Source organism: Eschrichtius robustus, chromosome 3 (assembly GCF_028021215.1).
Source record: "Eschrichtius robustus isolate mEscRob2 chromosome 3, mEscRob2.pri, whole genome shotgun sequence".
Lineage (NCBI taxonomy): Eukaryota > Metazoa > Chordata > Mammalia > Artiodactyla > Eschrichtiidae > Eschrichtius > Eschrichtius robustus.
In genome coordinates, this window is record NC_090826.1 from 153,071,554 (window position 1) to 153,083,854 (window position 12,301).

Below are 12,301 nucleotides of genomic sequence, written 5' to 3' on the forward strand. Positions count from 1 at the left end.
AAGGGAAGATGGTAATCAGAAGGAGAAGTCAGGTTGGCCTCTGTCTGGTCACACATCCGGCCGTGAGAGGGACGGGAGGAGAGTCTGGCCAGGTCAGGCTGGTGGTACAGGGTACAGACTCCCAGGAAACAAGGGAGGAGGAGAAAAGGCAGCTGGGTCTTTGAAACGCCTTCAGCCTCAGGCCCAGCAACCTGTAATAGTATATTGCCCCGAGTTTGTCAGAGTGTGTAGGCTTTGGGAGGAAGCGAGGGTTGTGTGTGTGTGTGTGTGTGTGTGTGTGTGTGTGTGTGTGTGTGTGTGTGTGTGTGTGTGTGTGTGTGTCTTTAGGGGGTAGGGTGGGGTGGCGACTGGTTCTTTTTGATGCTGGACAGCTTGCCCTGAAGGACTCATTGCTTTCTAGAAAATCAAACTTTCCCACCTTTGGTTTGAGCATCCTGGTGTGGCAATGGCTCCACCTGCTGGCCATGCTGGGCTCCTACCGCTCAGCTTCAGTTCAACTGCCTCCATGTTGGGTTTCTCTCCACTACTGCCCTGCCCTTAAGCAGCCTAATCCAGACAGTCCCACACCTGAAGCTCATTTAAATACAGACAGTCGCTGCTGGAGGATACTTGAAAGATACTTTTAACTCGACTCCCTATGGTACAGTTAAAGACAAACTAAGGCCCTGGCCCAAATCATTTAGAATTCAGGTGTCCTGAATCCAAAGCTTTTCCCACTCTTCTGCTGGGACCTCAGGCTTCCTCCAGTTGGATGTCCTGAAGCTGGAGAGGACAGTGTCAGGATAGGTCTGGGGCTTCACCTCTGGAGCATTTCATCAATGGGTGCTCTCCCAGGCCTGGGCAGCCAAGCAGGTCCCGTGACCTTAGTTCACTCTGCTGTGCCTGAAGTCAGCCCTGGAGAATTGACCCTGGACTATTACATAGTTCATTATGGAAAAGCATACCTAGATGTATCTTCTGCTAGATTTTCATTTAATGGATAAAGAGGAGGGTCCCCTAAGCCTGGATAAAAAGGTCGGTGACAGAGTGGCCCTTTTTTTTTTCCTGAAAATGCTTTATAATAATGCAGAACAGTTATATATAGCAAACACCTTTAAAATTTAAACCTTTTAAACATTTAATTTTCCGGCACGAATACACACAAATGCTGCTACGGGGGTGGGCTGGGAGTGGGGACAGGGTGGGAAGGGCAGATTACAGCCTCCATAGAGATCAGAGTTTCAACAGTGTTACTTATAAATTATAGTACATTGATTTTATTTACTGACCTAGGCAGCCAGAGGTTGGAAGGATATACTATGTGGAGTAAACACATTCATACCGGAGTGAGGAATGCTAGAGGAGACACAGCTTTTTAGCATTAAAAATGTATAAAGTATTTAGCAAAAGTTACAGAAAACAGAGCAAACAGGCAAGTGTTTTTTGATTAGGAAATTCCACTTCCATGGGGTTATGCTACTGTGCTCCTGTCTGTGAAAGGTCTGCCCCCACCCCCTCCCCCATCATCTCCTCTAAGTGGAGCAATCCTGCCTTTCCTCTTCACGTAAACCCAGTAGCAGTTGAGCAATTTAATGCAACGGGATGCTGCTTCTATCCCTACAGCCCTCACCCAAGAAGCCCACAGCCAGCATTCAATCATTTAGCAAGTCTTCTGAACACTTACCATGTGCCAGATACCATTCTAGAGGCTGGGGACAGAGCAGTGAACAAATCCTCAGGGAGCTTACAATTCCAGTGCAGGAGAAACAAACACATTTATCTAAGCAAATCTATCCATATGTTTTCAGGTTGTATTAAGAGCTATGGAAAGCATAAAATAGATTGAGAGTAACAGTTGGTATCTACATGTGGTTGTTACCCTCCAGGAGGTAAGAATTGAGAACACAGTTCACTAGAATGAAGTGGGGGAGAGATCAGGCCATGCAGAGGGAAGGGCAAGTGCAGGCGCCTGTGATGCAAACTCTGGCAAGTGCAAGAAGCTGTAGGTGAAGGAGGACGAGAAGGCGGCTGAGGCTGCGTCAGAGGGAGTGAGGGGAAGAGTGGTGACAGGCCAGATCGCATCAGGCCTTTGAGGCCTCAGGAGTTTGGGCTTTATTACCAGATGGGGAAAATCACTGGAGCATTTTGAGCAGAGAAGTAAGATGGTCTGATTTATTTAAAGGGATTGTGCTGGCTGCTAAGTAGAGAATAGAGGTAGACAGGCAAGAGAGGGGAAGCAGGGAGACCAAGTAGACTATAGTGATGGTATCAAGAGGAATGGTCATGGCTGGGAGCAGGGCGATAATAGTGGAAGTGGGGAGATGAAGTGGAATACAAAAGATGTTTTCAAGGTAGAGCCAATAGGACTTGCTCCATCATTTATTCCTTCAAATTATCATCATCATCATCATCATCATCATCATCATCATCATCATAATGGCTAACACTTATTGAGTACTGACTGTATCAAAATTGAGATGCTGTATCAAAAATTAAGTTAAATCCTATGAAGTAGGTACCATGATCTCAGAAAAAGAAATGGAAACTCAGAGAATAACAGGGGACTGTGCTAAGGGCTCAGTGGCAGAGGCAAAGATGAACAAAATATGAGTTCACTTGAACCCACAGATTTTTTTTTTTTTTGGCTGTGCTGCACACGGGATCCTAGTTCCCCACCAGGGATCAAACCCACACCTCAGTGGAAGAGGAGAGTCTTAATCACTGGATTGCCAGGGAAGTCCCAAACCCACAGATTTTTAAATCTTGGGGAGAATACTACAAGTGCATTCAAACAAACAAACAAACAAACCAACAAAAACAAATGCAAGGCAGAAAGTGAGAAATAACACAAAAAGAGACTAAATGAGGTGCCGAATATCCAGAGGTGGGCAGGACCCCTTCTAGCAGGGGAGATCAGGGGCTGGGTCATGGAGATGTGATATCTGACTAGGGTTATAAAAATGGATAAGAATTTGATGGCAAAAATGGGTGAGGAGGACTTCCCTGGTGGCGCAGTGGTTAAGGATCTGCCTGCCAATGCATGGGACACAGGTTCAAGCCCTGGTCTGGGAAGATCCCACATGCTGCAGAGCAACTAAGCCCGCAAGCCACAACTACTGAGCCCACGTGCCACAACTACTGAAGCCCACGCGCCTAGAGCCCGTGCTCCGCAACAAGAGAAGCCACCGCGATGAGAAGTCCGCGCACCACAACGAAGAGCAGCTCCCGCTCGCCGCAACTAGAGAAAGCCCGTGCACAGCAACGAAGACCAACGCAGCCAAAAAATAAATTAAAAAAAAAAAAATGGGTGAGGATATTTGAGGCTGACAGAAGTACATACATATGTGTATGTGGAGATAGGGATACAGATATGTAAAAAGTACTTTCAAAACACTATGTTTTCCAGTGTGGCAGAAAAGTAGGATATATGGAGGGAATGAGGGTACCAAAAAGATATGTATCACAGTTTGTGTAAGGTGTTTAATGCCAGACCACAGAGTTTAGATTTATGCAATAGAAGAGAGAGGGCCACTGCAGAGTTTCCATTTATTCATTGATTTATTCATTTATTCAACAAAATTTTTTTGAGTGCTTATTTTAAGCCAGGTATTATGCCAGGCCTGGGATAAGACACAGTCCCTCTGTCAAGCCTTTACATTGGGTGGGTGTGGAGGGACAGATGACAGAATAATTAGCGTTGAGTGTGAGTGCTGTGGTGTAGGGAGCCTTGAGGAGGAAGGGCATGGAAGTCATGCAAGGCTACCCAGAGGAGGTGACAACTCAGCTGACCCTGAGGGACAAGCAGGATTTAAAAAGGAGAAGAGGAGATATGGAAGTTCCAGGGAGAGGTAGGCACCTTGGCCCAGGCACAAAGTGAGACTGGTCATTCCAGAAATGTGAGTGGTTCTTTTAAGGCCCAAGCAAAGGATATGATTCTTCTTTGTATCTTTTATTTCTATACTGAGACTTTCTATTTGTTCCTTTATTTTAAGCATATTATGATTGCTCATTGAAGCATGTTTATAATGGTTGTTTTTAAATCCTTGTCAGATAATTCCAACATCTCTGTCATCTCAGTGTTGGAATCTGCTAATTATTTTTTCTCATTCAATTTGAGATTTTCCTGGTTCTTGGCACTACAGATGATTTTAAATTGTGTCCTGGACACTTCGGGTATTGTGTTATGAAACTCTGGATCTGTTTCAGCAGGGCCCCTTTCATACTGCACTGGGCGGGGGTACCTCCTGGTTACCACCAGGTGGGGGTAGAAGTCCAGGATCCCCATTCAACTGTTGACACTTGTGGAGTGGTGGGTGCCTCATTAGTGCTGGACCAGAGTGGAAGTTCAGCATCCCCCCACCAGGTCTCTGCTGATACTACCTTGATGACATGTCACTCCTTGAGTCCTGAGGTCCCTAACCTTCTTCTCTTTACCTTTCAGATTTTTATTTTATATATGATGTTCAGTGTTTTTAGAAGTATTTAGCCAGAGGAATAAGGAGAAGTGTGTCTGCTTCATCTTGTCTGGAACTGGACATTCGTGCAAGAAACAGGAGGGAGGAGAGGAAATCACTAGCCATGAGGCTGGAGAGTTAGGCCTGCTCAAGACCAGTTGTTCTCAAAGCGCTCTTACACCATCGAGAGGTGTAATGTAGAATTTCAAAGACTTTTGATTTTGAGAATTATATCTGTCAATAATTACTGTATCAGAAAGTAAAACTGAGACCATTTCAAATTATTCATTAACTCATTTAAAAATAATAATTACCTCTTTAAGTGAGTGTATAAGTCACCCATTTTAATGAAAAATAATTATATTTTCCAAAACAAAAACAATTAGGGAGAAGTGAGGCATTGTTTCACATTTTGGTAAATTTCTTCAATATCTGGCTTAATAGAAAACTGCTGATGCTCTCATATGTTTCTTTATTCAATCTGTTGTCATATTACATGTCTTGTGGCCTCTGGAACGCTCCACTGTACTACACTTGCGGGAGAATGAAAGCGAAAGAGGGCAAATAACATTTAATATTATTATGAAAATAATTTTGACCTTAGTTACCCCTCGGGAATGTCTTGGGGAACCCCAGGAGATCCTGGACCACACTGCTGCTTTAGAATTCACTCTTTCAGGAGCCACTAGCCTATGTGACTACTGAGCACTTGAGATGTGGCCAGTGTGAATGAGGAACAGAACTTTCCACTTTATTTAATTTTAATTAATTCAAATTTTAAGACTGGAACAATATAGTTTTCTTTGGTTAAATATAATCTTGTTATTTTTGTAGGAATACTTTTCACTTTAACCCTTGAAAATTTAGCATCTGAATCAAGGTATGAAATAGAGGCCGGATTTTGAGGACTTAGAAAAAAAAGTAAGACATCTCATTAATAATTTTTTATATTGGGTTTATGTTGCTATGATAAGATTTTGAATATATTGGATTAAATAAAATGCATTTTTAAAATTCATTTCACCTGTTTTTTTTTAACTTTTTAAAATGTGGCTACTTTTAAAATGTAAATTTAAAGTTACTTATGTAACTCATATTTCTACTGGGCAGTACTGCTCTAAATGAATCTAGATGATGAAAGCTTTATATGCCATGTGAGGTCTATTCTTTATTTTGAAGGTAATGTGGAACTATTGACAAGTCTGAAGAAGGGAAGTGACTCAATCAGATTTGCATTTTAGAAAGGTCACTTTGGCAGAAGTATGGGGCATGGATCAAAGGAGGAACTAGTTAGGAGGTGACTGCACTAGTGGAGATAAGGGAAACATGTGGCCTGAAGGAAAGTGGCTAAACTGCAGACAGAATGGGAGGATGTAATCTTAGGTGTAATATTGGCATCGTGGTTATGTAGGGAAATGAATGTCCTTATTCTTAGGAGATGCACGCAGAACTCTTTAGGGATGAAGTGTCATAATATCTGCAACTTTCTTTTATTATCTACAATTTATTTTTTTTAGTTTAATTTTTAATTTTTATTGGCATATAGTTGATTTATAAAGATGTGTTAGTTTCAGTTGTACAGCAAAGTGATTTAGTTATACATATACATATATACACTCTTTTTCAGATTCTTTTCCCTGCAACTTACTTTCAAATCCACCGCATTTACGTGGAAACTTTACACACACACACACACACACACAGCACATCTGTGAGAGAATAAGAGTGATAGGGCAAATAGCATCTTAATATTATTATGAAAAAATATGTATCTATGGAGAGAGGAGGAGGGGAGAGAAAGCAAATGTGGCATGAAATATTAACAATTGTGAACCTATATGAAGTAATCTAGTAAATAGGGGATCATTTTACTCTTAACTTTTCTAGAGGTTTGACATTTTTCAAAGCAAAAAGATGGGGAAAATAATGAAAAACAAAGAATGCAGCAATTGGATATGAGAGATAGGGGAAAGGGCAGTGAAGAATGATTTTCTGTTTCTCTTTTGGCAACAGAGTGGACCGTGTTGTCATCCTCAAGATGGAAACACAGGAGGAGAAACAGGCTCGTGGGGCAAGGATGAGTTCAGTATGGATCTGTGGACTCAGAAGTGCCTTTGGGATCCAATAGGTAGTGTACAAGCTGAAGTTTCTGAGAGGGAACTTGGCTAGAGATGCAGACTTAGGTTACTTTAAAATCTAGATAGTAATTGAAGGAGAGCACCATGGTGTCAAGGGTGTGTGTGGAGACTGAGAAGAGGGGGGTGTGAGGATAGAACCCTGGGGAGCACTGACTTTTTAGGGTCAGCCAAGAGGGCTGCCATGGTAGACAGCCTCCAGGATGGCCCCCAGTGCTGCCTCCTCATCTTCATACTGGTGTGTGGTCCTCCCCGACATTGTACTAGTATTGGTCTGTGTGACAAGTGATGGTATGACACTCCTGAGACCTTGGCCACATGTGCTTATTCTTCTTGGATCACTCACTCTGGGGAAGCCATCTCCATGTCACGAGCAGCCCTGCACAGAGGTCTGTGTGTGAAGAACTGAAACTTCCTGCCCATAGCCATGGGAGGCAGCTTGGAAGAAGTTGGAAGAGAATCTTCATGAATGAAAGAATGAATGAATGAGACTGCAATCTCATGAGAAATCCTGAGCCAGAACAACTCAGCAAAACTGCTCCCAAATTCCTGACCCTAAGAAGCTCTGTAAGATAATCAATGCTGTTTTAAGCTGCTAAATTTGGGGGTGATTTGTTATGTAGCAACAGGTAACTGATACAGATGTCTCAAATGGAGGCTTAGAAGGGTGGTCAAGGAGACATGAAAACTTTGAGACTGGCATCATAAGGAACCAGGGAAGAGACTATTTCATGGAGGAAGGTCTGTTATACAGTGTCAAATGCTACCAAGTGGTAGAGAAATGGAATTTTCAACAAAGGGATGATTGGTAACCTTGGTGAAAGCAGTCAGTGGAGTGTGGGAGGGTAGAAACCAGATTATAATAGACTGAAGAATAAGTAAGGATAAAAGCTAGAATTTTTCCATTATCACACTTAATTGGGGGGAAAATCCCTTGTGATAAACACCAAATCCCCATTTTGGGGATGAGAAAGCCAGGGTCACATTGCTCCTATGTGGTAAAATCTGTACGCCCCCCACTGCAGTGGCTTGTTAGAGAATTCTAACTACATTCATTACTCTTTCTGGGAAGAGTTCCGATCAATCCATTTTGTAACCTCACCCCACTTCCAGCGATGTTCCTGCAACGTTACAATTTTGGTGTCCCAGCCTGCTGCCGAGCTGGGAGGGATGTTCCTTCCTCTGGTTCTGCCTAACTCACCCCTTCTGCCTTGGGAAGAGAACTGACAAATTAAAGTTAGTGAAGAGCCATTCTTTCATTCATTTCAAAGCTATTTATTGAACTCTTTGTAAGAGCCTCAGCTACTGGCCAGACTTCTCAGACAAGAATGGGCTACCAACATGATGTTTTACATATGAAGTCAGCACTCCACAAGCAAAAGAAAATCTCCCTTATCTTCCTGGAGTGAGAGCCCCTACCCAAGGTTGAATAAAGCACAGCAAAATTCAGCAACTGCAGCATCAACAAATTGAAGCAATCATAGTAATCATTTGGCGGTGATTAATAGCAGCAACTCCTCTTGGGTCTCGTACATGAACCTATAGATATGTAGCTATTTCTAGCTCTAAATCTGTTTTCATGTCTTTGGCCTCCAGTCAATCAATTCACCTTCCCATGACCCACAGGGCCTCCCTCACAGAAAGATTTCTTGAGAAAGCTTTGCCCTAGGAGTAGAACCACTTCAGACCGGCTTGAGCTCCATTAAGTGACCACACGGTGTCGTGGTCCACCTCCCTGGCTTTAGAATCAGATAGGCCTGACCTGGGAGTCCAGCCCTGATCCAAGGTATGTGACTTTGAGTGGTCTTTTTTTTTTTTTTTTAACCTCTTTCATTCCTAGGCTTCTCATCTGGAAAAAAAAAAAAATGGGGTTTAATCATATCTACCTCATAGCACGACCACAAGTTTAACAGGAAGAAAACATTTTTATGTAAAAATATTACTGCCGTATTTCTTCATTCTAAGTGAGGCAGGATTCGCCTCAGAGGCGCTCGGCTCATTTGTTGGGGAGAACGCTGGGGTAAACTTTTGCGGCTGAGAAAACCAGCTGAGCAACTCTATACACACCCATCCCCTTAGCTCCTCCTTTGACCCCAGATTGAAAATAGCCCAGATTGGAGACATTTGTTCAAAGAGCTAAATTTCTTCATGTGATAAAGTTATAGAAAGCTGATATTTTCAGGGAAAGGTGGGGAACAGTAGAGAAATGGAGGAGAGGGCTCTCAGGAAGGAAAAATGGCTGCAGGCAGAGTTCTGGGTAGCAAAACAGCCAGGAGGGAGGGCAGGGTGGCAGGGTGGGCGGGGGAGGTGAGGAGCTTTACTGTGGTGATTCCCAGCTATTGCTTGCTCTAAGTGGTGCTATAACTGTCCTATCTTGCCTTTTACCTTCAGTAAAAGTCTTCCACACAAAATGACCTTGTGTTCTGGGAGCTTTAAGGACAGAAGGAAGGAAAGAGTTTAACTTGCTATGAGAATAATAGGACGAGAGGATGCACTGTCACGAGGCAGGAAAATGACCTTGAATTCAGCTGGAGCAGGAATTCATAAGAAAAAGGGAACATGAAAATGTCAGCCCATCCCCCAAGAATCCTTGGAAATCTTGGGGAGAACAGGGACATCCCACAGAATTTGGTACGGGGACTCGGGCTGTTTAAAGAAAACATGTTCTAAGAAGGCTGGTAAAAATCAGGTTACATAAGGATTAAATGAGAGAACGTACAGAAAGCAATTAGCTCAGAGCCCAACCTGTGATCAGCACTCTAAACTAAAGGTAACTTCTTATTACGATTTAATGGACAATTTCCTCTTTTCTTCACCCTTTTGAACTTCAAGGACTCACAATCTATTTGAAAATTATGATATAGTCATTCATTTACTCTACAAACATCAAATTCCTTCTGTGTAGCAGGTAATTTGAATAATTTCAGGCAGCAGGAGTGGTGATCATAGCTCACGTATGCGGGCTTAGCATGCGCTAGGTAGTGGGCTAAGTGCTTTACCCGGCTTGTTTCCTTTAATCCTTGTGACAATCCTAGGGAGGAACGATTATCTTCCCACTTTATAAACGAGGAGGCTGAGACACAGTGAGGTTAAGCGACTTGCCTAGACCACATAGCCAGCCAGTGGGAGAGCCAAGGTTTGAACCCAGGCAGTTGGACTTCAGAGCATTCTCTAAAACTCCATACTGCACTGTTTTTGAATGCAACTGACATGTGTGTGAGTTATGGCCTATGAGGGGGAGGGGTCATGAGGGAGGGGTCATGGGGAGGTAAACCTACAAGTATGGCTAGGATTTTCTTGCCTTCTTTTTCCTCCTACCTCCCACTCCCATTCTAGCTCTCACTGTCAAGATGAGGGTGGCACCAGCGTCCCAACACTTATAGATATAAGTTCAGAGCTGCTTATCACCTGGTTTGAGGTCTCCCATTCTACCTGTGCCCACCATTAGCAAGGGGAAATGAGAAAAGGGAGAGAAGGAAAAGAACTGTTGAACCAACCGACAAATAATTAGAAGCTGACTATTTTGCCATAATGCAGCACAAGAGCAATAAATAAATCAATCACTTGGGGGTGGGGAACGACTTTCCTATAATCAGCATTTAAAGGCTTGTACCACTTAATTAGTCTGTTAATTAAAACTGTTCTCCTCCTTCCACACGTTATCAGCCTGCAAGGCAGAGAAAACTCAAGCCCCCAGGGGGCAGGAGATAAGAGAAGTAAGAAAGACTGGAGGGCATAGCAGATTCAAACAGCTGGGCATGTGTGTGTTTTAAAAGCACAGCGCTTAGTGCCCGGGGCAAATCCACCTGCTAGTAGGAAGGGAACGTTTATCAAAAACCAAAAGGCTGTTGTCTTTGTTGAACAGAAAGGGGAAAAAAATAATTTAATCTTTAAAGAGAAAAACCCCCATAACCACACACACGGATCTGTGAAGGGCAGATCCACTGCGTGTTCCCTGGGGCACTGGATACAGTGAGAAACAAACATGCTTAGGGCAAACGCAGCGTTATCAGAAGACTCTGGAGCACGGAGACTATGCCCTGATGCTGACGTGTGTACTTCTTAGGGAACCTACACACATGGAGTCCCTACTATGTGCCAGGCACCACCTCCATTCTTTATGTCTGTAACATCATGTTTGATGACTTCGTCGACATTCTTATAGTGCCCTCGAGTTATTTCTGGGAATTCCCAAAAAAAGGAGCCTTATACGAGCCTTCACAGCTGTGGTCACCAAAGAATGGCTTCTCTGCTCTTCTCCTCCTGGTCTGGCTCTCAGTGGTCCATGCCTCCTTCCCACCAAGAGCTGGGAAAAGCCTCTCATCGCTGTGGCTGACTGTGTCATGCAAACTCATAGGGCCCAGAAACTCACAAGTCATTCTTGAGCAGTTCAAATAGACTCCAAGCCCCACAGCTCTCTCCGTGTTCCTGGGAGGACTGTGGCCTTCATACTCCTTTCCTCTCTTTTCCAACCCCTCCGCTGGCCTCTGTCCTCCCCACCCTGATTACCAAACACACACTCTGGTGCCCTCGAATGAAGATGAGCAGACACAGAGTCTTCACCAGCTTCAGCCCACCAGCAGCGGTTAGGTTACCTTGTTATTACAATCCTCACAACAGCTGTGTAACAGACCACTAGCAATCCCATTTTACAAAATAGGGAAACTGTGGCTCAGAGAGGGTAAATCATTTGGCTAGGACTCCACAGGTAGTGACAAAACATTTAAATGAGCTCAGTAAATATATGCTGACAGACAGAATTGGAAATATGGAGGCAAGAGAAGATCTCCAGCTTCTGGGAACTATGGGGCCTGCAGGGGTCCGACTATGTGGTAAAAGGGAAATGTCAGCTGAGGCCACCCTTCTAGGGTGGGAGAAGGGGCAGAGATGGGGAGTATAGGGTCAGCTCCAAGGTCAACTGCTCCTGAACCCAATTCCCCTGCCGGACACCTGTTGTTATATAATCTACTTTCTACCAACAACCCATAACATTCCACCCCCCACCCTGCTATCCCCCCTCCCCCCCAAAAAAAACCCCTTCAGAAATAGTAAGTGGTGACATTTGTGAGCTGCACGAGCCTCTGGATGTCAACATGTACAAACGTTCCCTCTTGGGGATGGAATGGAGGGGCAGTGGTAATGTGATGGACAGAGCCTGGGCTTGGAACCCAGTGACAAGCTTCTGTTCCCCGGTAACTAGCTAGGTGACCTTAGGCAAATTGCTTCCATTGTCCACCTTCAGTTTCCTCATATGCAAAATAGGAAATGTCAGCCACCTTCCTCAAAATGTTATTGTGAAGATTAAGCGAAGTTAATACTATTATTATATAGAGAGAACTTCAAAATTACAAAGTGCTTCCGCATATACCATATACCTCTGGCAACCCTCAGAGCACCCTGGCAACCCTCAGAGCACCCTGAGTATTATTATCCCCATTTTTCAGTTGAGGAAATCGAAGACCCCGAAAGATTGGAATTCACTAGAGAACAGTGAGTGGTACTATTATTCACAAGCAGTGGGCCTGGCCCCAGCACGTCTGACTTTCAGATCCTGCAGCACCACAGTATCTGTCCCAGAGTCCCTGTGTGTGTCATGTTCAAAGCTGTCATTCCTCTGGTAAGCAGTAAACATTTGTGTTCCTATCAGGTATCGTGCCTGGCACTGAGGATACTACTGCAGCGCTCCTAGTGTGGCGGGGTAAGTGGACATCATCTAAGTGAGGAACAAACTCT